We start from the raw sequence: 25,639 nt of genomic DNA, 5'->3' as shown, positions 1-25,639 counted from the left end.
GAGTGCGTACATCCATGCCATGGCCAGCTGGCCATATACCCGCGCTAAAGAACATGTTGGCCGCAAACATCGCGGCCTCCACGCAGGCCTCCAAGAACCAGTGCCGGATGGGTTTGGTCTGGCCATCACCTCCTGTATTTTACAATGCCAAACGCATCGCCCGCTTTCCGATGGGAGTGAATGGTACGCCTGCAGTGTCCATAGTCGCAAGGTGGGGCCCCGAGCTGAACGGGGTCACCCAACTATAACTAAATTCGAGAGCTATACTTGTGCCTGGTTGCCAATGCAACCGATGTTTGAGGTTGTCGGAGTAACGACGCTGTCGCTAGCGTTAGAAAACTCGATCAGACCCGCGGCGGAGCACGTTTTGCCAACGTGGCCGCTTTCCACCACGCGTCGCCCAAGATGAACCGGTTGTAGAAACTTTCGTATCATCATCGCAGTTGCACAGATGACATCATCACCATCAGTGCCGATGATCACGCGGGTGGCTCGCTCGAGGTGCTTCATCCTTCTCATAATCGCCATTAAAGCTAGCGATCTCCACGGTCGCCCCTCTCTGCATGGAGGTCATTGTCCCTCGGGCTTGGGTTCCCACATTTTGGTGCCGAAACCCGAGAATTGACGTCGGAGACGAAGAGCAGCAAGACCACTACCTTATTACGACGACTCCTGCTCCGGCAGACCAGACCCTTGGGACCCACGATGACCTCTATTGAAAGGAAGCTACGGCGACGAAACACGCTGCGGGAGAAGCTGGATGACATCGTTCGGAACGTCGAAGAGGGCCTCCGCAGTGGACACCTTACCACACAGATGGACATGACTATTTCTCTGGAGCGGATCGAATTCCTCTTTCGACAGATCCAAAAGCTCGACGAGGATATTTACCTCGACACCACCGACGACCTCGTTACAGCGGAGACATCCGAAGAAGCAACCTTCAACGACAAAATTGTACACATTATGGCGGAGCTTCGTTTTCGGTTCCGAGATCATCCGAGTGGTGAGTCTGGTATTACACCTTCTCAGACAAACTCACCCCACTCCGGGACCGTAGCCACGCGAGCGAAGCTTCCAACCCTAGAATTGACTAAGTTCGATGGCGATCGACGAAAATGGCTCCAATTCTGAAACCAGTTTGAGAGTACGATTCATACGAACCCCGAACTTAAACCTACGGATAAATTCCAGTATTTAATCAACCTTTTAACGGGAAAGGCTGCTTCCGCAGTATCATGGAATGCCTCCGACAGAGGAATGCTACCAGGACGCTGTAGCGCTGTTGAAACAACGGTTCGGAGATCAGGCGCTCCTTGTACGAGATCATATGCAAGCCCTGATCGAATTAAAACCGGTCGCTTCATCGTCAGACGTGGAGAGATTGCGGAGACTCTATGACGAGGTTCAAGTTCACTGCCGAACCCTAAAAGCCCTCGGAACGAGCCCTACAACGTACTGCTCCATGCTACGAGAAATTCTACTCAGGACGCTACCAAGAGATCTGGTACTTCTATTTCATCAGTGGTCGAAGATTCCTATGGCAAATACTCCGAATGATGATCTTCGATACCAACTACCATCCACGAGAGAAACTTCGAAGAGCTTATGACATTTCTGGGGCAAGAACTTGAATGTTGGGAAGCGATTGTGCCAGCTGGGTTAAGACACGAGCTCAGCGATGCGAATTGGGAACAGCAGCATGCAAGTCCCCAACTGCCTTCCGTAGCATCCCTTCATTGCGCTACAAGTGGGAGGAAGAAGTGCATCTTCTGTTCGTCCTCGCACGACGCGGCTTCTTGCTCCTCTCAGTCCATAGCTTTAGAAGAGAAGAAGGCATGTCTTACTCGACAGGGACGCTGCTTCCGTTGCTTGATGCAAGGGCATATTGCTAGGCAAGGCAGGAGAAAAATCACCTGCCAGCACTGCTTGCGGCGGCACGTTTCTTCGTTGTGTTACGAAGACCAACGGAATGAAGTTTGCGAGACTGTCACCAGAACTCCAATCCAGCTGATGTCCAGAGAAAGAAAATCCGTGGTACTCCCCCAAACGCTGACCGCCAACGTGTCAGGACCGACGAGGAAGTTAAATAGCAGAATTCTTCTCGATGGAGGCAGTCAACGCAGCTTTATAACGACTGATTTCTCAAAGAAGCTGGGTTGCGAGTCTACCGGAAAAGAAACCCTCACCGTAGGAGTATTTGGTGGAAAGGAAATCACAGAAACTTTCAATAGAGTGAGAACACACCTGAATAGCTTGACAACCAACTCTACCGTATTAACAATAGAAGCGCTTGAAGTGAAATCGATTTCAAACCAGTTGATTCCGTTTCCAGACGAAACTTTGATTGGAGTTCTGAGAAAGAAGTTCATCGACACTGCAAGTCGCGAGCGTGAGCACGGGGATGAAAGCGACGTCACTATCCTAATTGGATCAGATTTATATTGGGATGTTGTTACAGGAAACATTCAAAGTTTAGGACGTAATCTCAAAGCCATCGAGACGAGGCCTGGATGGACCATACACGGACTAGTGAAGCAACCACCCCCAAGAGGAGAGCATTGCTCCAACATCGTAGCACTCCATACACTCATTGAGCAGTCCGAAGTGATACCATCGCTTGAACAAGGGTTGGAGATGAAAAGTATCGTGACCAAGGACAAAGCACCGACTCATCGAGATGACTCCGTTATGTCTAGACTTGACGAACCCATCTCGAGCAAAGATTGCCGACGCAAGGTTACTGTTCCCTGGAAAAAGGATGCAGACTTTCCGGACAACCTTTCAGTTTCCGAGGGAAGACTCGATCACCTCTGTGACCCCACAGGCGGGATCGACATCTAAGAGATTGATAAAGTTGGGGAGAACGCGAAAAGGACCTTTGCAGGAAATTTGTTGGAGGCGGAGAAGGGTATACTCGCAAGAACTTCTCCCTGAAAGCGAGAACCTTCAAAAGGCATCCGACAAGCTAAAAACAGGATCGACTGTGCTCGACAACGGTGATATTGATCTACGCGTGTTTTGGACTCCGGTTGGCAACGATAGGCCGCTAAAACAAATTTAGTTCCTAAGCACTTCGTGGGTTTCCGAATGTACCGATCAAAAGCCGAAAAGTGCAGCGCCTCGGACTACTGAAAGGGGACTGACCGGTTTTCTCAGTGGCCGGGGGGAAGATGTAGAAACTTTCGTATCATCATCGCAGTTGCACCGATGACATCATCACCATCAGTGCCGATGATCACGCGGGTGGCTCGCTCGAGGTGCTTCATCCTTCTCATAATCGCCATTAAAGCTAGCGATCTCCACGGTCGCCCCTCTCTGCATGGAGGTCATTGTCCCTCGGGCTTAGGTTCCCACACCGGTCACATGACTAAAGCGCTGGGAAGGCTAGCGATTGGGGAGAGTGGCCGGAGTAGAAGGAGAGGGCTTGGTTGGCCGGTACGGGCTGATGCCTGTGCTGATGCGGTTTGGCATTGTAAAAATACAGGAGGCGATGGTCTGGCGTAGCATCGGATACGCCGCACCCACGCACAATTGGGACGCGTAGCATTGTGGGGTCCCCAGGATACCCGATGTTCCAAACCGTTGTGGGCGAATTTCTCCACTCCACTGAACAGGCGGCACGAAGGTCCCATGCCGTTCCACCTCCACCGCGGCAGGGCGGGGCGGCTGCAGGGCGCGGCCACTACGTACAGCTGCTGCCGGTGGGGCATATGGTGTGTTCCTGCCACCCTCAGCGATGACTTTGGAGATCCTTCTCCGGATATTCTTCATTGTGGCCGCCTATGGTTCACTTGCCATGGCAAGGGTGCCGGGTCGCTGCGCGGCCGTTGGCGCCGTTCCCTTTAGTTTCGCAAGCGGCTGACTCGAGGCAGACTGTAGCACCGTGAGATGAATGATGTTCGGGAAAGCGTAGAACAAGAGAACATAAGAAGCTAACCCCGCGATGGCTGCTGAAAGGTTGGCGATGACGATGATGCTCCTCAAAGATTGTTTGTTTGGTTGCTTGGTTCGATCCTTAAGTCATGGAGCGTACCCACGCGGGGGATTGGTCAAGAAGCTGCCTGTTATTGTTGTTGTCGCTGCTTCTGCTTCTTCCTCTTCCCCTTAAATGGAAATAAATGATTGTTTGATTATGGGGTTTGACGCGCCGGCGCAGGCGATGAGGCGCGCCGTAGTGGAGGGCTCCGGATTAATTTTGACCACCTGCTGATCTTTAACGTGCGCCGAAATCTCGAACACATCGGCGTTTCCGCTTTTCATCTCCATCGGGAAAGCGGCCGCCGCGGTCGGGAATCAAACCCGGGATCTTAGGCTCAGCAGCACAACGCCACAGCCACTGAGCCACCGCGGCGGGTAAATGGTAATAAATACTTCTTGGGATACTTGGAACGTTATAAGATTGTGAAGGCGAAAGCCTGGTTGGCCCTTGTGTTGATCTGCTGTTGAAACTGAAGACATTGTTAGCACTGTAAGACGGGACATAGTATAGGAATACACGGGCTAGCGTCCCGTGTTCGTCCGAGAGACCCCTATCCTGTAATAACCATGTCTGAGTAGTAGGAGGAGGCGTTGCGCTGCCCAGACCACGAGTATCAAGCCTCACTAATCGCCCGGGCGGCCGCGGTCGCAGCCAAAACGGCGCCCACCATGCTCGCCAATAAATGTGATTCCTCCTCTTTGAAGAAGACCTTCGAGCCAAAATAACTGTGGCCCCGCTGCCTAGAAACATGCATCCGGAGTACCATCAAGACCGACGGCTACCCCGTGCTAAGGCGCTCCACAAGCAGTACACCGCAAACCCAGCGGTACGCTATATATACGTCGACGCGGCGGACTACCCTGTCCAACGGGCGGTAGTGGCCGTTGTGGTAGATCAGCAGGGAAATGCAACCTTGTCTTGTCGGAAATGCAACCATAGCTCTTGCAATTACGAGCACGCAGGCTACTACCATCATCTCGGACTCCGAGGCCGCCCTTCGCAACTATGCGCGCGGTAGGATCTCTACCACAGCCGTCAAAACCCTTACGAACAGCACTACCCCGATTTCAAGCCACATCCTTGATGTCGGGCTAGTTGGTGTAACATGATTTTGAAGGTACGTTGCGCTTGCTATGAACACAAAGACTTGCACGGGAAAAAAAACGTAGACTTTCACGAGAAGACGGCGCAGTCTTCTCGTGAAAGTCTACGTTTTTTTTCCCCGTGCAAGTCTTTGTGATTATAGCAAGCGCAACGTACCTTCAAAGCCACATCCGCCTGGTAGGGACGCCAGCTCACTCGTCTCTCCCGGGAAACCAGATGGCACATGCATGAAGCAGCTCTAGGATACACGAAGTAGGCTGACTTCGAATCCGACAACGTGTCGTCTGCGACGGGGGGAAGAACCAGACTGGCAACATACCGACAGATTACCCAGCACTATAGGCTGAGCAGACTGAAATTTCCTGCTACGCACACTGCGCTAAACAAATGGCAAACAGTTGCGTGTCATAGGTTGCAATAAAATACGTTCCCTCACTTCGCCCTGTGTCAAAGCATCAAAATATATCCCGATAGATACACGGACAGATGCGAGTGGAGCAACGTTGCAGCAGCCACACTACAACACGTGGTCTGGCAATGTCCCAATAAACCACAGTCCTTTGAACAAGTAATACATGTAAGTAGTGAGCAGTGGGAGGCCGCATTAATTGCTCATCTCTCTTCCCGATGTACAAGCTGCTGTCATACAACTGGCAGAGGACGCCGCCAGAGACCATGGGTTCCTGACCGCCGTCTGTAGGGACGAAAACACCGGCCATTCCCGCGCGGTGCATTCGTCTTTGAAAGGGATGGCAATAAAGTCTGTTCTCTCGCTCTTCTTCTTAGAGCTCTTATCTAATCCTCCTACCGCACTGATGTTTCCCTTTCCAGGTGCGCGATCCTCTGCTCACGCTAGTCTTCAACCGCGCAGCTTCAACCTTTTTTGGACCAACTACTTTCTGAACCTCGCAACGCGCGTGCTTGAGACATAGATATTTAAGGCGAGAGCCTTAAAAACAACAGCAAAAAAGTACCCATTCGTCCAAAGGCGCCATTGTGAACCCTCAGAATATCGAACATCAAATTATTTAATATTAGTTTCCTACAGTTTAGCATACAACACGTCGGCGTTCTGCGTGTGAATGCATGCATTCAAAATTGAAAAAGGAAAGGGTATTTTTTTCGCAATTATATATAATACGTCAGTAAATACCAATAAGTTCTGAATTTCGACAATATGAGTGCGTAGCGAAGTGCATTTTCTTTTCCTCTGAATAAAAGAAGTAAGCGAGTGGTGATTGGAACGGCACACACCCAAGCACGCGCCAACGCGACGCCATGGAACAAAAGGAAGACGACGTTTGCCTCGGCCCGCGCCACGGCTGGATCGGAAGCGGGGAATGCCGAGCCTTGGGCAAACACGAAGCATCTTGGCGTGATCGTGCATGGTAAAAAAGACCTTACTTCGTTGTTGTGCAAAAGCGCCGTGCGCGTCTTAGAGACGGCAGCGAGATTTCTCGAATTCCGAACGTTTTTTAAGGCCCGCATACCGTAAGACTCGAGTGGCACCAATGCATGAGCCTAACGTTCGTTCTGCCGTAATTGCCACGTCTCGATGCCATCCGCCGTTCGTTAATACTTCTGCAAACACATTGTGCTGTTACTAATAAGAGAAAATTTTCAAATTTATAGCTATTTTTTTATTTCACGATGGGGTCGTCGTCGCAGCTTCTTAAACGTATTACTTTGCTTTTGCAGGTGTGATGGCAGATTGCACAGTCGGAGCGGCCCACTTTTCCGAAGCATTCGCTTAGCCTCCAGCTCTGTTCCAGGCGGGACAGCGTCTTGGCAAGTGTAACTGGGCTTGGTAAGTGGGATGGTTCTTGTGCTCATTAGTACATGCGTATTTAGTTTGTTTTCCTTGTAGGTGTCAGAAACGGTGGAATCATTAAGCGCTAATTACATTGAATCAGTGCGCGTCGTGTGAGTGTCCCGTCTAAATGGGGCCCTGTATGGCGGCTTCTCGAACGTATATGAGAAGAGTCGACGACCATCTTCCTGTGTTCTGTAAACCATTCGGGATGGGTACACTCCCGCGGCGTTTGTGGCCTGACTTGAGAAGGAATGAGAGCATGTGTGCGGTTTCTCTGTACCTTCAAGGCAGGGCAGCTCCATAGCAGGTGGTTAAGGTCGGCGACTTGTTGGCTGTCAGGCGGTCCGCACTGCAGATACCGTCGCCGGGGTGTAGACGAAAGCGTGCCATGGTGTGCGGCGTTACGACAATGTTCGTCCGAATACGTCGGAGTGTGACCGTTTCCCACCGGTTATAACTGGATGGCATGGGGTCATCCTCTTCGGGTAGACGAAGTCGAAGCGCTGCACGTCGCTCAGCACGTGCTTTGGAAATAGCTTCCTCGTCGTCCCCTTCCTCTTCCAACTCGTCGGGCAGAAGCTCGAAAGATGGAGGTGTCGACGCTTGGAGAGCGAGGAAGACGTTCGTCGGTCGCGACGGAGGCTTTTGGCAATTATCGGGGTTGGAAAGCATCTCCCTTGCTGCCTTGTGTGCCTCCTCGTTGCCCGGTATTCCGTTAAGGGAAGGGACCCAGCGAATTGTAATTGTGCGGCCGACTTGTCGAAGGTCTCTTGCGACTGCACGAATTCTTGCGACCGTCCCACTGCGGGTGTTATTTTTTCCGCATTCTCTCGCGGCTTCCTTAGAGTCCGTATAGAGCAGGAAAGTGGTTGGTGCCTCAGTGGGGCTTGTTTGCTGTACCCATTGAGTTACGTGTCGCTCGTCGCCGTCGCTGCAATAAAGCGGCGCATAGCTCAATGCATGCCGTATGCTAAACGCTGGAGCTCGATTTCAACCCAGTAGTTTTGCGAGAGCGAGGCTTCCTTAATAAATCTGAATCTCAGTCATTATATTCTCCCCCCTCCTCTTACCTCAAGAATAGCAGAGGCTGAGTACAATTACTTCGCACAATTATATCACCCCTTCAATGCATGCGTAAAGAGGCCATGGAGACAATATACTTGGTTCGTTACAAAGGCTGATTTTTCTTGATAACAACCGTGCCAGTTTTGTCGTAAACTTCCAACCAATAATGAAGAGACTAAGGAAGAGTCACTTTTCGGCTACGGCTCTATGATGTCACAGAATTTTGTTTGTGTTATTGATGACTGCCGACCTAAGCCCACACCAAGAAACTTGACTGGGCGGCTGCACTGAGCCCTCCAGTTCAGTTTGGGAATATCACTTGTGCGCTAATGAGGAATTAACACTGGTAACTGCGTGTAGTGCCGTCTTCTACTGTCTTCTACTGCGTCACTCCTGCCCATATTACGTCACTGTGATGCGAAATTTGAAGGTTCAACACTTCTTGCGTTTTTTTAAAACGTTCTTCGTTGCTGGTATCGAGCTAAGTTACTAATGGCTGGTCCTTACAAATTTAATAAATGTATGTTTTGTTTTAATCGCCCCTTTAACCTAAATCCAATCTCAATTTCAATGTCAACACCCCCCGCCCCCCCCCCCCTCCCGTTCTTCCAGAATTGCAGCAAGGAAGGCTGAGGGCAACTTCCCCATATACTCATATTACCCGTTTAAGTACGCTACAGGATTGGGCCCGCCCATGCACAAGAACGGGCACAGGAAGCGCTGCCTGAGTCGTGTTTTATCAATCTTGCTACAAATGTCAAACTATTTTAAGTGCGAATGCAAGCGAGCCTGAATCGTCCGCCGCCGTCGTCCGCATAGCAACAGCTGCGGGTGCGCGCGCTCCTCGTCTTCCTCCTCGTCTTCCCTAGCAACGGGGGGAGATGGGCGCGCGCTACTCTCCTCCTCCTCTCTCCGCTCAGTGACTGCGGGTGTTGGGCGCCTCCTCTCCACTTCGGGCGGGAGAGCTCTCGCTCGCGTAGCGGGCGTTCCGCATTCCGACGCGTGAGGGCGCTCGTGTAGCCCTCGCCGTAACGGCGGGCGCTACTCTCCTCCTCCTCTCTCCGCTCAGTGACTGCGGGTGTTGGGCGCCTCCTCTCCACTTCGGGCGGGAGAGCGGGAGGGCATTCGCACTTACACACTCTCCCCCTCGGGGAAGTGCGAGGGAATTTTTTTTAATCTGGTTCATGACTGGAACTGCGCACGAAAACGGGACGAGGGAAGAGAACACACACAATGCGTTGCTTGTGTTCTCTTCCCTGTTCCCGTTTTAGGGGCGAAGCACCTTAGGACCTCGCTTTGTCCGGGGCTTGGCGTCTGTGCACACAATGTTGCGATGCGCGACGAGCATTGGATTGGATTGGATTTGGATTGGATTGAAATGGGTTGGATTAAATTGAATTGTGTCAGATTGGATTGGATTGTAATTGTATATACTGTAGTTGTCGCCACGGGTGATTTACGGTAAGAACGATCCCCAGTGCTTCGCCCACTCATGATTCACTTCGTGGAGATGCGTGATTTTTTTTTTTGTACGCCCGGATTTCCACTCTGCTTTTAAACTGGGACGTAGTTCCCACCCCCAGTGTTAACATAAACGGGTGCAATCACGTGCACAGAAAACAAACAAACAAAAAATGAAACAGCATGATTCTGATGAGCTCACCGTTTGTTTTTTATTCTGTTTTCGTCCGTTTTTTGTGCGTGCAGCGCGCATATTTTATAAGCTATTGATTCCATTTTCCTGGTGCATCAACAAGACTGGTTAAATTGTAGTTAAGCATGGGATGCTCAAATATTATTGCATTCGTCTAGTCCCCTGCCGTCTTCGGTGTGGGGTGTATTACAGCAACGATGAGTGTGACCAGACACTCAATTTACAACATTACCCGCTGACCCCACGCGTACTGTTCCTCTCTTTACTCTTGCTCTATCTCTTTTTACTTCCATATTTCATTTCTTACTTTCTTTATTTTCTTTATTATTTTCTTTCTCTCTATCCTTTCTTTCTTTCTTTCTTTCTTTCTTTCTTTCTTTCTTTCTTTCTTTCTTTCTTTCTTTCTTTCTTTCTTTCTTTCTTTCTTGCATCTGTATTCTGGTACATTTTTTGTGTATGTGCATTTAAATGTCTGCGCTTGTGGTATGGTAGACAGTGCCGCCGTGTCAACTGAGTGTGAACGGCACTTTTTAAAGAAGTAGCTCGCGGCTCGTGTTGGCATTTAAGGGGTGCCTGGCCGTCTCTGATCGTGGCGCGCTCTTTTACACTATAAAAATAATTAGAAAGGGAAATGTAAGCTTCAGTTACCATTCTAGACAAAGTGAGCACTGTTTGTCGTCGAACTAAATCTACAAAAGCTGTGAGGGGTGTGGTCTTGATGCTAAAACAAGTAATATTTAGCCCGTAGAAGTAATTTAGTATCTGGTCTCTGTGGTATTCGATAACCACAAAAAATGGCGCTAACCCGAGTAAGTTAGAAATAGGTTTAAGGTAAACTTGAAAGCGTTCTTCCTACGTTACTTAGCTGGCCCGAAAACGACTTCTAGAACATTACATTCAGTGCAACCCAATGGTTCTCAAGAGAGTGCAGCTGATGTCAAACATGACGTTCGACCACTAAAGCACTTTATTATTGTGCAAAAGTTCACTGAAAAAGTTATGTCAAAGAGAAAGCCTACAGCATTCGTTTCCCATCGACTGCAGTAATGCCATACTGGCGAGATTTATTCGCAGTAAGCGACTGTTAGGGAAGAATGAGTGGAATTCACTACCTGCTAGCGTTGTCGCACACTCTCTGCAATCAACTTTCCAAACTGCGTTACTTGCTTTTCTTGAAACCGATAACCAATTTTAGTCATTGTAATCTCTTGCTTGTGTAAAAAGTACTGCTTTCGCAATGTGTTTGCTCTGTGAATATTTGTTGCGGTCTATTCTGTATTTTTTTGGAATTCTGACTGATTATATTTCTGTACCCTGCATTTTTTGAAGCAATTTGTTGTTATTACTGCTGTATATCACCCCCCCTTATGTAATGCCCTATTGGGCCCTTAAGGTATATAAATAAATAAATAAATAAAGTTGGATCAGCTGGTATCGAGCACATAATACCCATGTATTTTCTTTTTTTTTTGTGTCCTATTCCTGCGGCTACTCTAGTCAAGTAAATGACCGTCCACGGTGAATATTCGATATGCGGTTGAAGAAAAATATGCTTCGTAACTATTGTGCGACCCTCACAGATGGTTGTCCTTCGGATTTCTCTAATCGCCGAAGCGCGCCGCTAGTCTGCTGATGATGGCAGTGGTGGGCTCGATGTTTAGCGTGAGTTTCTCAAGGCATGGTGTGTGTATGCAAATACAGCATGCTGCCGAAAGCTCAGAAACGTTTGTACGCAGTGTTGCGCGCCCGAAGGAATTCGTGTTATAACTTGTGGATGACCCGTAGCACTAAAGTGCTTATTCACTAAAGTTAATCCTGTTCGTCACATCCCAATAACTACGAAGAGATCAACGGAATGCAATGCGTACAGTAGCTCTGTGCTGGCGCACACGACTTACTGCGTCGTCTTTGCAGGCGCCAAGCGTGCAGAAGCAGCACCATGAGTCGTGGCAGCCGCACCGCAACTCAGCGCTTGAAGCTGGAGTACAGCAAGCTTCTGCGCGAGCCCGTGCCGTACGTGACGGCGCACCCGCTGCCGTCGGACATCCTGGAGTGGCACTTCGCCGTCAATGGCCCCGAGAAGACTCCGCTGCAGGGCGGAGTGTACCACGGCAAGCTGCGCTTCCCGCCCGACTTCCCCTTCTCGCCACCCTCCATATTCCTGATCACGCCCAACGGCCGCTTCCAGTGCAACACGCGGCTCTGCCTGAGCATCTCCGACTACCACCCGGAGTCCTGGAACCCTTCCTGGTCCATGTCGTCCATCCTGACGGGCCTCATCAGCTTCATGGTGGACGAGACGCCCACGCTCGGCAGCCTCGACACCACGGCCGACCAGAAGCGCAAGCTGGCCCGCGAGAGCCTGCGCTTCAACCTCGAGGACAAGATCTTCTGCGAGCTCTTCCCCGACGTCGTCAAGGAATCGCGCGCTGCGCTGGCCGCCGCCGAGTCCGGCCTCAGGGGAGACACGCCCCCGGAACAACCCTGACCGACCGCAGTGCACGCCCTCCCGCCTCGACCCCGGCGGCGCCCTCGTGGGTCGGACCTACGCTCCCCTCGTGCTCAGTCTGCTACCGATGAGTGTTGTAGCTGAACGGTGCAATGACTGACGCGGCGGACCTACTCAGTGAGCGTCTCGCAAGGGACTTTCATTACGTTAGCCACGTCCTCACAGTTTGCCTTCCTTCAATCGGCTTCCTTTCGAAACGTGCAGGGGAAAAGGATTTGAAAGCTTCCGCTCGTACAGCCCATTTTCGACGGTATGTGCGCGCACATACCTGGGACTTTCGCAGCAGGAAAGGGGGGGGGGGGGGCAGAATGGCACAATAAATTCTTTAATGGGCGGGAGAATTTTTTTAGTGGGATTGTGTTCATTGCTTGCTCGTATACAAACATTTGCTCACATATTGAATTACTCAGTCAAAAATCATGCCCCCAAATATAGGACCAGAAATAGATTGGTTGAGTGTCCTAAAGAAGCCGCATCCGCTTCACGCCTGCTTCCTACAAATCCATTTGTTTTTTTTAGGCTAAAGAGGAAAACCGGAACAGATGGAATTTGATCATTCCTAGCGGGCAAGCTGTTCATCGCAAAGACACTGGAAGGCTCAAAATTCTGTTCGGTCTGAGCCGATATTGTCCCGTAACTTATTTCAGCCACTTTCCCGAACAGGCCTAAGCCCGCTCTGCTCCAAAACTGTTCTCTCTGCCCCCAAGTGTTCGTTGCATGGGCTGCACTGGAAGGCCATGGATTTCGAGGTATATCCCTAAAACGAAGCTTTAAGCCTATCAATGATGTCGTCTGCAGTCCACCCAAAACGCACTGCAGGTAAGCCAACTGTCTCTGACGATGGTGACGGTCGTCGGTAAAGTGAAGAAAAATTAAAACCTCTTCCGCCTAAGGTTAATGTCCAGCAGAGGGAGGAGGTGACGTGGGCGTGTGACGGCGCGACGTATATAGGCCTAACTAGAGTCACTAAATAAGGCCTTCATGCTCGGAGGTGAACGTCGACAGCCGTTACTTGCAGCTCGACATACGATGACAGTGACATGGCTCTGCATGCCGTAAGGCTGTTCGTCGCAGGATGTTAGGCTTAACGCCGCATTTTCAGGTATAGTACGTTAGGCTTAACATTAAAATTTGGAGTTTAACACCTTGAACCGGCACCCACATGAAAAATCATGCACCTCTCCGTCTAACGACGATTGTTGAATTCGATGCTTTCTCGTGATGTATTCTTTCGTTGGCCAATCCCACACTGAGAGTATGTGCTACTCTGGAGGTACGCACCACTTTTCTGGAATACCCACAGTAACTCTCGGCTGTGCACTCTGTAGGCCTAATGTTTGGGTTTGGGGTGTACGGCGCGAATCGGGACCTGCTGCTTGGCGTTCGCTTCGACTATGTCGAAATGAAGCAATAGGATAGACGCCGGCTCCATAACGCGAGGGACCCAGTTTCGATTCCGGCCGTGGGAGGCGTTTTTTTCTTTTACTTCACCCACGATCATTCATCATCATCGTCAGAGAAAGTTGCCTTTTCTTCAGGGCGTGTTGGTGTACAACGGCATTAGTGAGGACACTGAAGCTTCGCTTTAAAAGCACTCACTGTACGCCAAGCAGCGCGTACCGATTCACGCCAAACCCAAACGATAGGGCCTACGGAGTGCATACCTGAGACCTGCTGCAGTTGTGGTGCATATACCTCCAGAGTAGCGCATAATCGCAGTGCGGGAATAACCAACGTACAAGCTGGGGAACGCATGCATGCACCACAAAACAAATTACTCAGCCAAAAACCGTGCCTTCTTCCAAGGACGACGATGGTTGAACGCGAATTCGTTGAGCGGTGGTTGAACGCGTACCTTCGTCGCACGACGATGGTTGAACGCGAAGATCTCTCTTCGTTCAAAATCAAATGGCAAAGGGTCAAAGTCGGAGCCGCTGCGATCGAAGTACAAACTGCGTGAGGAGGAGGAGGAATAAATGCTATTTCACGTGCGCTGGTGCGCTGCTGTTATGGCACCTGCCCGTTGGGGGGTGTCTCTAGTTCGGGATGCCCTGGCCTTGGCTGGCAGTCCAGGGCCTCTTCACCAGTTTGCGCTGGGTCCCAGGGTACGCACTTTTCAGGCAGGCCACCCACTGTTTGTAAGAGGGGGCAGGTTTGGGGGTAGGCCTGGGGTTTGTCTGCACTCCCATACTTGCAGGTATACAGTGTGCTGGGTAGCGCATTTCCAAACGCTTAGCTGTAAAGCCGCCCGACGTGACATGCGTCTTTGCGCGATGCAGAGCGTTAAATTAAAGTGGTCATAGGCTGCGCCCCGAACCTAAAGCGACCTAAAACATACCAAGTCACCATTATTGTTAAAAACAACACGTAAAATTGAGTTTATAAGAAAAAAGGTAGACCCGCTGGGGCTCGAACCCCGGCAGCGTGTTTCCAAATATTCGTAAAGTATTCGATTTCAGATTTCCATTTTACACAGAGCGAACGAAACAGATTTTTCTTAAAGGATAACAGTGCAGTTCTCAACTCAGAGGAAATGCATTATGAGCTATATCATTAAAACTCTTTGTTACAAGACCTTTCCTGCCAAGGCGGGTGGTCTGGTGGCTCTATGATACACGCCTTAGCGGTATATATGAATATTTCACGGGAAAGTTTTAGTGCGGGGAAATTTTTCGTTCTTTTTAGTTTTCATTTGTTTTGTTCGAATACTCCCAAACTTTGCCCCCGAAGTGGTTGAAACGAGGACAAAGCAGGTTTTTGAAGAGCGAGGTTGTTATTTTGGGGAGCTGCATTTTCATTTATATTACAAACTCAGTTTTGTCAGTCCGGACAAATAGTATTACGGTAGATGTGGAAGCAGCTCGGCCTTCAATGTCTTCAGGAGCGTTTCTAAAGCCCATGAATTACTGGCCATTGTACGGTCTACTTTACGCTACGTCTCAGCCAGTACTTCAACCGTTGCATGACCGGAACGACGCACAAATAGTGCGCTATACTTTTACAAAGAAGCGGTGAAGTCTGTGGCGAACCATCTTGATCGTCTTATGGCGTGGAGAAGCATGCGAGTATGTAACCGAAACAATGTTGCAACCCTCCCTCAAGATTCTCACATGCAGAGCCGAATCCGGAAATGCCTTTTCTTGTCTCACGTCACCGCGTTCAGGAACACGCGAATCGTCGCTGGAAGCCATGCGCGCCGTTCGTTCACTTGGACGAGCACGTGTTCTCTCGTTATTTTAAAGACGATAGTCTTTCTTGGGCTACTTAAACCTGGAAATTTTGGTATTTCTGCATGTATGTATGTATGTATGTCTGCCTGTCTGTCCGTGTGTCTGTCTGTGACTCGTTTCAGCCACCCAGCCAAAGTAAAACAATGCCTGGGTAATAGTCTTATATAGTCACAGCTAAATCTACCCAAGTCCGGTGTAACGTTCATACTTGTCAACATTGTTGAAGATGAACAAGTCATTACGCAAATATAAGACAGCAAATTAATACAGAAATAATATTTGCCGTGTTCCTTTACACTAAATCATACATGCTTAATTTTTGCGAAATTAAATACTTCATAAACTGCAGAAAAAAATTCACTCCACCTTCGCCTGCTGTCGCCCGCGCCACTATATCTTCTGGCGCCATTTTAAAAAAATCAACCGGCGTGGAGTAGGGAAACGTGGTTCTATAAACGTTGAAGTAGGGCGCCTCAATTCACGCGCGTCATCGCCGTACGGCAGCGTTGGCATCGAGACAACCGGCCTGAAGAAGTGGAACGCGGTAAATTTGAAATGATTTAAGCAAACCTTTGGCGTCTTTACCTTGGGAGGAGCGCGACGCAAGAGGAACAACATGAGAGGTGAGTGGGAAAGCGAAGGGAGGAATTTACTTAACAAAAGTCAATAAAGACCATCGTCTTTTCTCGACATTTGCAATGAAAGGAGCAGATACGCGGCCAATTTTTTGCTTCAGGTTGTTCCAACCAACGGCGTGGCGTGAGCGGGCCCCTATGTAACTATGGTCACGTACGAACAACGCACGCCTGGATCTGCGCGATCTGTGACTTCCGCCGACCACGCAATGCGTCTTTCAGTTACGACACGGGGTTTTTCTGCCTGCGAAGACATTACTGATAGTGTTTAATCAGGATCAATACTTCGCTCGGAGGAAAATAAAATATAATGCGGTGGCCTTGTCGAAATGTTGGCCCCCGTCTGAGGCGGGGAAGTTTTGTTGCCATCTATAGATGTCCCGTTAATGTACATACATACAGAAAATGGGAAGTGAGGGGCTCGGTGAATTAAGACAAAATAAGGGTTGGCAGTCAAGAAAAACTCGGAAAGCCAAGGGAGTAATGCGGTAGGTCATAGAAACAGATGAATTTTTTGAATCAGAAAGAAAGTGGTGAAAAAATTCCCGCCGGGTGGGATCCGAACCAACGATTTCCATAAACCGGTCTGGTGCGATGACCACTACGTTACCGGCGGGGCTGTTTCCCCACCACTTTCTCGGGTATTTATATTAAAGTATTTTTTGTTTCCTGCACTTGGGGGTGGTAGCCAGCGCCACTCGGACTACTCGGGGTGAAGGGGACCTTCTTTTTAACCCCCGGGCCGTGACTCGAGTGTCTGCGACATGTCGAGAGTGGTCGACCAGCGTTGAACCCTCTTAAGCTACCTTTGGCACCAAGACTGCCAGAACAGAGGCCCTCGATATGCATGTAGCGAATCAGAAAATGGGAAATGAGGGGCTCGGTGAAATAAGACAGAATAAGGGTTGGCAGTCAAGAAAAACTCGGAAAGCAAAGGGGGGAATGCGGTAGGTCATAGAACATCCATCCATCCATCCATCCATCCATCCATCCATCCATCCATCCACCCACCCACCCACCCACCCACCCACCCACCCACCCACCCACCCACCCACCCATCCATCCATCCATCCATCCGTCCGTCCGTCCGTCCGTCCGTCCGTCCGTCTGTCCGTCCGTCCGTCCGTCCGTCCGTCCGTCCGTCCATCCATCCATCCATCCATCCATCCATCCATCCATCCATCCATCCATCCATCCATCCATCCATCCATCCATATACACGCACATACATACATGCATACATACATACATACATACATACATGCACGCATACATGTATACATACATACATTACTACATACATACATACATACATACATACATACATACATACATACATACATACATACATACATACATACATACATACATACATGCATGCATACATGCATACATACGCAATTTACACACGCATACATACCGATAATTTTGCGATGCGCTAAAAGTCCGCGGTGAAAATGAGCCAGCCGGAGCTTGCTCTGAAGTTGTGCCACAGCAAACGCGCCAAACAGTGCTTTTTGTTTAGCACTTCCCCGCTGAGCGGAACGTTCTTGGCTCTCATATCCTTGAATCAAGTAAGCAAGGCTTACTCCAACTTCTCGTGCGGGGTTGTCCTAGGGTTATTTTTCTTCGATACAATTCAAGACGGAGTAGCACAGATGATGGCGTCCCTTCCCTTCAGTACTGTGAAAAGCGTGCTGGCCGGGATGTTCTGATCTGCGGCCAGTGTTCTGCTGAGTTTATCTTGTAGAGCTCCGTAAAAACGGAGCTACAGAGATGCCTCATTTTTTTCTGATCTGGCGCAATAATCTTCGTGGCGTTCTGACGAAACACATTCGAAATTGCTCCTTTTTGAAATGTCTGTTTATCAATATACTTCGTTAAATCGGGAATGGCGCCGAATCTTTTTCGTAAGTTAGAGTTCAAAACGCATTGAGCCGGATATGCACCTGCAGCGGAATCGGAATTTGTTCGTTTCGTTTCGTAACATCGTAATATCGGGTTTCGTTAAACTGAGTTCTGACTGTACAAGCTTCGCTTGAATAATATCAGAGGAATGTGAGATGTCGCCCTCCATCAGACACATTTACAATGTGCACTGCCACACCGCTTTGTTTTTGTTCTAAGCACCTGCGCGTAAAAGGTATCCACGAGGAGCAACGGCGCGGGGAACAGGGGCGAACCGTTAGCCCTGTTCCCACGGGTCCCCGTTTCGTCAAGGGCGGGAGACGAGCAGATTCGTGCACGGTCGTGCTTGTCGGTTCTCGCCTTCTGAGCCGCCCACACGTTCCCACCACACGCGCCTGAAGCTCACCGAACAACGAACCGAGACTGGGGGAAAACAAAATCAAAGTGGAGACACAGCGCGAAATTACCCGGGACAGGTGTGAACAAGCGTGGAGACGCTAATATTCCCGGTGAGAACCTCTGCCGCTTCGAGCACTGAACAGAGTAGACGAAGAGTGTCGCATGAAAAAAATAAATACGCGCACAAAAAAAGAAACCTAGGTATAACAACGTTCTCGTGCCAGCGAAGTGCAGTTGGGGTCTGCAAGCGACAATGACCGTTTACTGCGGAGCGTCGCAACACGGTAGAAAGAAGAGAAGTATATTGAGGGCGCCCACAAAATAAATCTCATTCGCAAGACTTCGTTGCAGTATTTCTGTTTATGGGCGAATACCCTTAGGGGCTGGGCTGTTGGCGTCTCCTGTCGTCGTCGTAATTGTCGTCTCATGTAGTCACGGTACTAAAACCCCGGGAAAGACGTTTACGCCTCGCGCTGGAGCGCTTCGTAACGCGTACTAAAAAATACCGGGACATCCGTTTACACCTCGTGCTAGAGAGCTTTGTGCTTTCAAAGGCGAGAGACTTTTACAGCAAAGCTGTATGCCTCTACCCCCCAACGGTTTTATCTCCATTGGCAAAAACTCCAAGGCGCCAAGAATACACTTATACACTGCATACTTCGCCCCTCCCCAGGTTTTACCTTAGTGGAGATGGCCCCGGATTTTATTTTTATTCTTTGCCTGCTCGTATCTGATCTGACCTACTCCATCTAATGCGACTCGGCTGATCACTCCATTTTGTCTCGTCGCGAATGCATGTTACCCTCACACTCTAAAAAGTCCGCGCAGGTCGTCTTCCCCACACTGTTCCCGAATGGCCTATTGAAGCGGCCGAGTGAGCAAATTCGGCAAATGACTTTACGACAAATTTGAATGAAAAAGGGAATCTGCGCCGGGACATTGCGCGATGCAAAGCGCCACTCCCGCCTTGCGTGTTGCCCCTGCGCACATGCACGTTTTTGTACATATGTTAGGCTTCGTCATTCGCCGCTTTTGCACACTTTTTTACTTCCATCGGCCACTCTGGAGCGCTTTGTGGAGCGATTGTGTGCAAGGGTGTGCGCGCCATTTTTGCAAGGAAATAGATCGAACAACCAATCGTCTTAGCATAAACCAAACAATAATTGTTCTTATCGGGACGAAATAAGTAACTTACGACGACAGAGCGTTAATTATGACAACCTTGTGCACGCATGCTGGTTTCATGTTTTACGCGAGTACAATGCGCTTCAATAACACGCGAGAAAGAGGATTTATTTCCCAATTGAACAGCCAAAAATGCAGAACACTAGGGGACAATAGTGGACGGTTTCGTAGCAGCAACACAAAAAATATGAGAGGGCAATGCGGTGAAATAAGAAATTGAGACGGCGCTTAAGGTGCACAGTCACGCTGTGATTATGTCACGGACATGATATGCATTGCTTGAGAATACAAATCGTAATTAAGCTATCTCGCTCATCGTTGATCCATCCCACCCTCCGAGCGCACTTTATTAATGCGCGCCCTAACATGGAGGGGAGACCTTGTTGTCTCCCATGGAGGGGAGACCCTGCCGATTCAGCTCGCACTGACGGCCAGGGGCCAGGAGTCGCTGGAGACATATGAGTCCCGTGAATAGGGAACCACCCCGTCTGTTGCCGGCGCGCACCATCGAATTTTCGAGGTCAGTAAAGTTGATTCCCCCTCTCTCTCTCTCCCTAAGAAGCACTGATGGTTTTAGCGAAATAACAGATTTTCTGCAGTTGCAGCCTCAAGATGGATCTGCCCAAACTAATACTTGAGCCATTTTTAAACGTTTAAGCGTTCATACGTGGATTAAAATAAAGCCAGTCTGTCCGTCTGTGCCACCTGATGTGTCACACTTTCAAAGCATGCTAGTATAAAAGACGCTAGTGTTCCCATTAGGGCTGGGCGGCGATCAAACATTTTAAGCTGATTAATGGGCAGGCTTTAATTGGTTCATTGATCAATGAATCGGTTGCGTTGGTTTGTGAAAGAAAATGAGAAAATATATTTTATAATATACGAATAAAAATAGTATCAGTACGTTTGTAAGCCTTGTCACACACACTCGAGGTGAAATAAGCACATCATCTAATTGGGCCTGGACGCTATTCACCGCATTCGTCATTTGCACTGTTGGTTGAATCAGTATCCCATGCACTCGCGGTGATTGCAGGGGAACCGATTAATCGTGGCTTACTTACGCCAGATTTAGTCGATGCAGCGCTAAACAGGTGCGAGTGCCCGCTCGATGTTTTTTGTACCCGGTACATTTGTATTAGGAACAGACATTTTCCAAGCAGTCTTGGCTACCACCTTGCGGTTGTCATTCCTATATAATCTCGGATCATACTTGCATCGTTTACTGTTGTGACGTAAGGCGGGTTATTTGAACGCGAGTATGACCCTCGACATGCTGGCTCAGAATTTTAACATGACACTCATGGTTCATTTTGCTCGCACGACTTCACCCGATTAACCGGTTAAAAATTAATCGCGGCTAAAGCATTAATCGATTAGTCGTAAGATCAATCGATCAATCGACCACCCGTAGTTCCCATGCTTCGATCTCAGACTCCTTATACTGCCGAATAAAAATGACTCTTCAGCAATGCATTGGTGTAAAGCAGTGAAGCCGACTTCAAATGGTATCTGTATATAGCGTTCCATAAGGGTCTTATGGAGGCATTAAGTAAATAGCCCTTGGCCCATCATACTTTGACATAAGGCTTTTGATACCTGTGCGTGCGTGCGTGCGTGCGTGCGTGTGTGTGTGTGTGTGTGTGTGTGTGTGTGTGTTGTGTGTTGTGTGTGTGTGTGTGTGTGTGTGTGTGTGTGTGTGTGTGTGTGTGTGTGTGTGTGTGTGTGTGTGTGTGTGTGCGCGTCCTTTTACATGTGTGTTAAACACTGTCCTCTGTAGTTTCACGTAGTGTCTATATCTGTAGTGTTTCTCTGTAATGCCAATTTCCTCAATGTTTAACACCAATGTTTATATTTATGCTTGACAACTTGCCCAGTGTGTTATATACTTTATAATGTCAACCTTCTCCCCTATCCTCCTATTCCTATGTATTCTTTTCTCCCTCTCACCCCCCCCCCCTACACCAGCAGGCGTTCCGGTATCCGCCCCATAGGCGAGACAATTTACGCCTCTTGGTGGATCTTCCCTTTCCAATGAACAATACATACATACATACATACATACATACATACATACATACATACATACATACATACGTACATACATACATACATACATACATACATACATCCCCTATAAATGTCGTCCCAACAAAGCATTAGTGTATAGTAGTGAAGCCGACTTCGAGATGCTCGGTATATAGGGATACAGGGGCTCTCATGGAGGTGTTTAATAATGGGGCCTTCCTACTTTGGTATCAGACTGCATGTAGGACACCTGAAATAGTGTCTTCCCAGTAGAGTATGGTTGTGCTGTAGTGAAGCTGGCTTAAAATGGTCTGTGTGCAAGCAGGTTGGCCTAAGCATATATTCGACAATTCCCCCCTGAAAGTGTCTGCTCGCATTTTTTTCACAGCGAAGCTGTTTAGCAAATCGTAATTTTTCCCGTCCGCAGTTAAACAAAACCTAGAAAATTCCAAGTGCGCGCAGGTGAGCGCGTGCCTCGCGGTGACCGCCCAGCGTCCCCGGCGCACGTTTTTCAAGCCAAGCATACCCCCTTAGCCAAGATTGGCTAAGTGGGTAAAAATGTGGCCAAGATTGGCCAAAAAAAAAAACACTCCAGCGTTCGCCGTCATCGTGGCAACATCTGCTCGGAACGAGAAAGATTCCAGCGTTTGCCGTAATTGTGGCAACACTTGCTCGGAATGAGAAAGACAGGTCCTAGCTCAAGTCCCTAAAAAGATGATGTCCAATGAATATCACTTCCAAAAAAGAAAGAAGCTCACACTTATAGCAAAAATGATGGAGTAAAGGTCGTTGCGGCGGCGGAGAAGAAGCAAATCGGCTGCAATTCGTGGACCTAAACCTTTGCGACGGTCGTGAAGGTTGCGTGCAGCTTCGCTACTTTTCAGTCTTACGCGTTAGTGTGAGCTTCCTTCATTTTTATTCCTGCGAACCCCAGAGAATGAGCGGAGCGCTGTTCCCGGCGCGGCGCCAGACACGGCGCAGTGGACACGGAAAGGGTCCACCTTCTCTCGGGCTTCCCTGGAGGAGAAGGCGGACCTCCTCCCACGCTCGGCGGCGGCATGGCCCTGGCTGGATGCTCCCTGATCCGTCAAGGTCTCGCGGGGGGCGAACATGGTGCGAGAGTCGCGCCCGCGCTGCCAGCCCGACTGCCCGTGCGGTGGTCCGCGGTCGTCGATCGAGCGGCGTGGTTGACTGGGCGATGCGGAATCACTGCCACCATGGACTGCCTTTCGCGGAGGATGCTGATGATGCTCGTTCTCCAAGCGCTCTCCTTAACGACGGTAAGCACTCAGAAAAGATCCTTACAGGGGAAGGAAGCTTTAGAAGTGTTGGTACTTTATTTGACCAAGAGAAAAGCTCGTGCGATCGGCAAAGGAGTTCAAAAGATAGCCTGTGAGCACGATAAAACCGATTGGAATGCGTTTGTCGTGTAGACTGATTGGTCATCTCTGGGACCAAAAAAAAAAAAAAAAAAGGCTCCATGATTGTTGTTCGTAAATGGAACACTCCTACGACCGATACCTACCCGCCGCGGTGGCTCAGTGGCTAAGGCGTTGCGCTGCTGAGCACGAGGTCGCGGGTTCGATTCCCGGCCGCGGCGGCCGCTTTTCTGATGGAGGCGAAAAGCAAAAACGCCCGTGTGTACGAGATTTAGGCGCACGTTAAAGATCCCCAGGTGGTCAAAATTAATCCGGAGCCCTCCACTACGGCGCGCCTCATCGCCTGAGTTGCGTCGGCGTGTTAAACCCTACAATCAATCAACGACCGATACCTTCGAAGGGAAAAGTCCAGTACTCGCTCTAAGCACACCAAAATGAATCATAAAACTCATTTTTAAACAGTGCGCTATTTACCGCTGTCAATTTCTGCGCTCTCTGAGTGGTCAGCTTTCAAAGTTTTCGCCTCCACACCCCCTCCATATCCTCCACTCTTGACAGGAACAAAGGCTAATAACAAAGGCTAATAACGTCATCAATATATAGTGGATGTTACGGGGTGCTGTTAGAAAAAAATAAACATGCCGTCATTGAGCTTTAAAGCCGAAAGATGAAGCGAATGTCACATAGGCGTCGGCCCGTTTCGCATATATACGCTAAGTGTTTGAATTTAGAGGCATTGTAGTTAGTGAGACCTGGTCACTTCTCATACCCCGTGAAAATACACTCTCTTTGCACCCCTTAAATTAGGAGCCACATGACCAGATGTCCATACACCTTTCGTTCGGCCAGACACGTTTGCCAGATGACGTTAACAAAACTTGTTGCTGAGCTAGTCGGTACACACTTTAAGAAAGAAGAAAACGTGGCGCATACTAGACGTAGACGAAGAAAACAAGGTAAGTCATATACAGGCGCCATATATATATGGGGCCTGTATATATGGGGCTTGTATATACAGGCGCCAGATATATGGCGCCTGTATATGTCTTACCTTGTTTTCTTCGTTCACGTCTAGTTTGCGCCACGTTTTCTCCTTGCCGGATGACGCCTTTTGGTTGAACGCTATTAACGACGGCACCGCGAGAGATACTGGGACAATCACGGTATCTGTCTGCTCCTAGACTTCCCTAAATAACCGTTATTTCTATGAGCCCTGATAGTCGCGTTGATGCGTGTGCTTCGAGTTATGACCACCGCAGAGCACATAGCCGAGACATGCAACGTGTGCGTTGCGACGTTCTATGGTAAAATCAGGTTATTAATTGTTTCCTTCGAAGACTTAAACATACCGTGCTCTGAAATTCAGTGTTCCTCAAGTTACCGGAGGAGTTTCATAAATTCGCACATAATCGTTATGGCTCAAACAGGGCCGCAAGGGGGGTGGGTGGTATGGGTGATGGGAGGGGAGGAATTTCACCCAAATGCACACTAGCCCCCGCTTACGAACTGCCAGAAAAAAAAAAAAATCGGAGGTGAGGGGGCGGGTTCGAACACTGCCTGCTTGCCTCGGATCTAGCGAGGTCTCCAAGAATCAGGTGAAATTCAAAGCGAGGTAATTTTTCACATAATGAATGGTGACCGGCTTCGTGTGACAGCAGGCTGAAACCGTTTCCGAGGGGATGAAGACAGAAACAGGCGTGTCGGAGACTTTCGACGAAAAAGCCAATTTAGCACCGACACAGGGGAGGGAAAAGAGAACGGACATTACGACACCGACGCCCGTGAATTAGTCAACCCGCAACCAAGTGCTTAGGCAAGCCAGGACCGAGAAAGCAAGCACGCAGAGACTCAACGCCCCGCGGCCTCGCAGTGTCAGTCAGAACAGTCACGGCTGCCTGCATTCCCGGTAGATAAAAACGGCTCCCTTTACGCGGATTTGGGCAACAAAACCCACTTTTTTCGCATGGGCGGAGCTGGGCGGTTCGCCGCGTCCACACCGTCTGCGCAACGTTCTCCTCGAGGATGCAACGAAGCGAACTCTTAAAGTGACGCTTGTCTCCGGAAGCAAAAAAAAAAAAAAAAAAAGCGTCTGAAGATTGAAAATATAAATCCTGTGCCAACACTAGTAAGGTTGACGTCTGGGCTAGTTGGTTCAACATGTTAAATATACAGCGCTATAAAGACACACACAAGTACGAGTAAGGGACATACGCAGCGCTGACTTCCAACTGGTAGTTTATTGACACGGGAAAAAAACATTTATACATGCAAGATATAGTGATACTACAGCATAAAAGTAGATAAACAAGATATCAAATGCACTACACTTAATCTGCCCGCCGTTGCCGTCCAGTGCCAACACGTGCTTCGTGTAAGTAAGCCAATTCCTTTGCAGTTAGTGAGATTGAATGAACACTGATGCAGTTGTCCCCCAACCGTACAATCTCTTTTGCTTCGATTATCTCCCTTGTGGTCTGATTGCCACTCCTGCTCAACGCCGTACACTCTTCAAACTACAAACACTAGTGCTGGGGCTCGTTTAAGTGCGTAGATGTCTACACGCGCGAAGAGGATTCTGAGTGTCTGCTCAGCAAGTTTGTTCGGGAATCTTAACGGCGAAGTAAAATAGTGAATTTATTTGTCATAAAATCCGAAATGCAATTATCTTTGGATACTAATTATATTCGGCTCTAAGAAGAATTTGTCCATCCGTACGTCTGTACGTCATGACGCCAAGTCATCCCCATC

At 49.1% G+C, this 25,639-nt stretch overlaps 1 pseudogene across 1 annotated transcript; it reads left to right on the top strand.

Moving 5' to 3' along the window:
• Window positions 1-6,772: 6,772 nt before the first annotated feature.
• On the top strand, window positions 6,773-12,396 carry LOC144151825 (ubiquitin-conjugating enzyme E2 J2 pseudogene; annotated as a pseudogene). Its single transcript, XR_013318983.1, has 2 exons — window positions 6,773-6,893; window positions 11,533-12,396. The product of XR_013318983.1 is annotated as a ubiquitin-conjugating enzyme E2 J2 pseudogene (transcript).
• The last annotated feature ends 13,243 nt before the right edge of the window (window positions 12,397-25,639 follow it).

The sequence above is a fragment of the Haemaphysalis longicornis genome, unplaced genomic scaffold (genome assembly GCF_048455015.1).
Source record: "Haemaphysalis longicornis isolate Haplotype H1 unplaced genomic scaffold, Haemaphysalis longicornis Haplotype H1 scaffold_9, whole genome shotgun sequence".
Classification (NCBI taxonomy): domain Eukaryota; kingdom Metazoa; phylum Arthropoda; class Arachnida; order Ixodida; family Ixodidae; genus Haemaphysalis; species Haemaphysalis longicornis.
The sequence above is the reverse complement of the archived record's forward strand: the minus strand, read 5'-3'. Positions and strand labels throughout refer to the sequence as shown.